The sequence below is a fragment of the Kryptolebias marmoratus genome, linkage group LG1 (assembly GCF_001649575.2).
Source record: "Kryptolebias marmoratus isolate JLee-2015 linkage group LG1, ASM164957v2, whole genome shotgun sequence".
In the NCBI taxonomy this organism is placed as follows: domain Eukaryota; kingdom Metazoa; phylum Chordata; class Actinopteri; order Cyprinodontiformes; family Rivulidae; genus Kryptolebias; species Kryptolebias marmoratus.
This window is the reverse complement of record NC_051430.1, coordinates 21,600,129-21,604,382: the sequence shown is the minus strand read 5'-3', so window position 1 is coordinate 21,604,382 and position 4,254 is coordinate 21,600,129. Positions and strand designations below refer to the sequence as shown.

Below are 4,254 nucleotides of genomic sequence, written 5' to 3'. Positions count from 1 at the left end.
CACAGCAGATATCATCTGATAGAAGCGGCTTTCTGCAGCCATGTCATATTGAATCCCCAAGCAGCAACCTCACAGTGTTATTGTGAGTCACTCTGAGCCTCAGCATGCTCATGTCTTGCAGCTGCAAAAAAAAACAAAAAAACGACGACAACAAAAAAAAACTAGTAGTTGGTTTAAAGCATGGAGTAACATTTTACAGCACATTCACAAAAATTAAACTGAAATAATATAATAGCAAGAGAAAACAAATGTTTGATTACACACTATTATTTTCAGGATCTGGGGGTTTTAGGGTTTTTTGTATTGAGTTTATGGTTTCTTTAATTCTGTTATTTGGTTCCTGTGTTTAGCCTTGTCTTAGCTTTGTTCTTGTTCCTCGTGTCTTTGTTTCCTGCCATCATCCACTTCTCCTCAGTCAGTCTCTTGTTTTCCTGCCACGCCCATCTTCACCTGATCCTAGTTGTTATTACTCACCTGTGCCCACTTCACCTAATTACCCTCTGTTTTTAACCTGGTCTTCTCCTCCACTTACTGCTGGTTCACTGTGGCTTCATGCGGTGTCTGGTTGGCCCTCTCGTCTTGTGTCTCAGGTTTGGATTTTGTTATGTTTGGTTTTGCTGCCACATCAGCCGTTGTTTTTGATTATCTTTTATTTTAATAAATTAGTTTCTTTCGGAAGATGAGTCTGCACTCTGGGTTTCGCCTCCTTTTCCACCCAACATGACAATCGTAACCTCTTACTGAGCAAAGCAAAACATACTGTCAAAATTATGTATGCATCAACTTCTTTTTAGATTTATAGACCGTTCAACAATGTTACATGATTTCAAAACACTTATGTAAACTGTTTAATCCATCTACTGTGTGCCTTTATGTTTGCAATGTAATTGTACATTAAGCAACAGATGTAATTTTACCATTATAGGATATGTAATATGGGCATTGTACGCTCTTGTTGCGAAAGTTTTCTTTCACCATTAAGTGACTCAACATCCACTTCACTTATTCACAAACATTCTCAACACTGGCCTCTTGTATTTCCAATGATCTACGAATAAACAATTTGTACACAGTTACGTCATTAAATTGACAATGCAGAGTGTGGATTCTAATACCATATTGGTTTAATGTTTGACTGTTCAGGTCTTTTAAAGTGGGGTTCTTTAGAAAGGTTATAAAGAATTAATATCTTACCTGCTGTAGATAGCTTTTTGAACAACTTCAGTTTGGAGAAATCAAGTTTAATTCTCATCAGATTGACGAGCTTACGGCTTGTCTCTGAGCTGGGCAAGGACCAGAGTGGATTGCTATTGTCTTAAAATAACTTCAATTTTTAAAAAACGTGAAATTTTATTTTATAAACTTTTGCAATGCTGTTAATTTCACATTATATGTGAAACTTTCAATAAAAAGCTTTTTAATGAATCACTATAAAATATTTTAGATTAGAGTTGTTTTAAGACGGCAACACTCCACATTGGTCTTGGCCCCCCTTTGACAAGCTATTAGCTCATCAGTCTTGTCAGAATTTAAGTTTTTTTCTTTCCAGAGTGAAGTAAGATATCGATTGTTCATAAGCCTTCCACGGAGCCTTCAAAAGATTTGAACTATTGCTTTAGAACTGCTCGCTGCATGCACAAACAAAAAAGATTCCAAATTGTTTCATAAAAGCATCAAAGCTGGTAAAGGCTTTAATGAAATTAAAGTTGAAACATAAAGAGACGAGAAATGCAGCTGCACTGACATTAAAATGCTTCTCAGGCAGAAGCTGAAACACCCTTTTGTCTTGCTTGAGTCAGGCCGGAAGTAGGAAATGCCATATTCTGCTTCACTGATCATTTAAATCCCACCGGTGCCATCTGGGTTACTAAGAAACAGCAGGTATTTAGATAAAATAAATGCAATTAAGTGTTTACACAGGTTTTTCAAGTGTGCTTTATGTGAGATTCAAGTGAACTCACAATAAAATGCAGGCTAGTATGACACATTCTCTACTTATTATAATGCTTTCTGATATTGGCTGTTTTAGAGTAGATATCAATGCGCTTTGTGTTATTCTTTTTGCTTCTTTTTCTTTTTTCTTTTTTTTTTTTTTGCTTTGTCATGCTGCATCGTGCCTTGCTGCTGAATGTTGTGTTGAGTACTCTGCTGTGTCGTGATGTCTCGGGTCTGTGCCGTTCTGAAGGACTTAGCAGGGCAGACGAGACAGGCTGCATTACAGCTTTAATGAAATCTGTCAGCTCAGACTGCACTCAGGGGCAGCCTGAAGTGCACCAGCACTACTTAACCATCACACAAGCCAGGAGGAGAGAGACAGGGGTGTGTGTGTGGAGGGGGACATCGGATGAAACACAAAAAATAGGCATATATTTGGTTGTGTTTTTTGTGTGATGCTGCGTGTGTACGTGTCTGTTTGGGACATAAAATCTGAATAATAAAGCATTCTGCCATGCAGGGCTCCGTCACTCCAGTGGCTTCAAACCAGAGGAGCAGACAGCCGCCGACTACCTTCAGAGACAAACCGGGACTGAACAGAATACTAATGTGAACGGGAGGCACAGAGAGACGGAGATAGTGGAGGAAGAGTGATGAAGCGGGTGCAGAGATAGAGGAAGAAGAGGCCGATGTGAGAGGAAAAACACAGTGAGGAGCTGTAAAGACTGTGTGTGAAGACAAATCCTTCAAAAAAAAAAAAAAAAAAAGAGTGATTGTTGAAACAAACAGCTGAAATGTGGGGGTTCATGAAAGTAAAGCATGAATCACATATAAGATTGGAGATAAAATGTCAAGCAAGGGTGAGTACAGGAATTATATAAGAAGCATTGTGCTACAAAATCTACATGCATCTCGACATCAGCAGTGATTTATGAGACATTTTCAGATCTAACATACTGAGAGGCAATGCTTCAATCTCTGAAGGACAACTTCCCTGTAAGGGCTTTTGTCTTCAGTTACCTTCAGACCATTACAGAGTGACGTCACAGCTGACATGCAAGTAAAATTCACAGGTTAATTTTTTATTTAAATGCTGATTATCATTGCATTTTATTATCAGAAGATATCATGATTTAGGTTATATTTTTTAATTTCCTGTTTTACTTTGAAAAATATTCTTACTTGCATAGTTGTATAAATTTTGCTTCTTGAGTCTGTTTTGCTCAAAACCTGTATTTTGTTCATCAAGTTGGCTCTCATTTGTATTCTGTCTATTATTACCTATCCTTGTAAATGCATTCTGTATTCTCCTCTGCTGCTGAATACATATACAACCCATTTCTAGAGTTTGGGGTTTTGCTGCCTGTTACCAAATTCAGTTTTGTTTTTAGTTTTTAGTTTTTTTTATTCCTGCAGGATTTTACAAATGTTGATGAATATGTTTGTACCCTTTCATTAAAGAAACAAAAAAATCCTGCATTGGTCACTGAAATAACTTGAAAGTGGCAAAAAAGAAAAGAAAGTTTTCTGAAAATCAACAAATGGAAGATCTTTGCTACCTGTCTATGGAAGGACCTACCTGAGAGCCACTCAACTGATCCGATCTGCACTGTTGCCTGTCTGCCTCCGTCCTATTCAGGAACCTACCTACCTGTAAAAATACTCACCACTGGAACCCGGATCCTCTCCTCTGTGCTGAGCCTTCCTCACTTTCCTCGCCTACCATCCATTCGACAACAATATACTCACCGTTACTCCTCCTTTCCAGATCCAGACCTTCACCAACTCCTTGTAAATAAAATCCCTTACCGTTACCTCGGTCTCCTGTGTCTGTCTGTCGCCGAGTTGCTCACCTTTGTTAATTTTGGTTAACCTGATATTACCAATGCTCATCAATGTGTAGCTTTGTGTTTGTATGGCATGAATTTATGTGTCTGACTAATCAGGCGTTGAACATGTATGCTGCAGATGGTCCTCTGTGTTCAGATGGTACTTACTCCAAACTGGGAGCTAAAAATGACCCCAAACAGTTGTATAGACCGTGATCATCCTGAGAAAACAAAACTGAGAGGATGCTTTATCCACAACAGTCTTGTAGCAAAATTTGAAAAAGATGTGAAATGGTAAACAAAAGATAAACTTGACATTTTTGTTGATGGAGCATATATATATATATATTTGTTGTGACACATAATATAGTTGTAAATGTAATAATTCAGTGGGATGAGAAGCTCATATGTTCAACAGAATTTATTTTTCAAAACCATCAGTTCAGCAACAATATTTAATGTTCCCCAAACTGTGAACTCTACTCTAAAA

At 37.9% G+C, this 4,254-nt stretch overlaps 1 long non-coding RNA gene across 1 annotated transcript; it reads left to right on the top strand.

Annotated features, from left to right (window-relative positions):
• The first annotated feature begins 511 nt into the window (after window positions 1-511).
• Window positions 512-2,702, top strand: LOC112451107. Its single transcript, XR_003039857.1, has 2 exons — window positions 512-590; window positions 2,456-2,702. It is a non-coding gene; the product is annotated as an uncharacterized LOC112451107 (long non-coding RNA).
• Window positions 2,703-4,254: the final 1,552 nt, after the last annotated feature.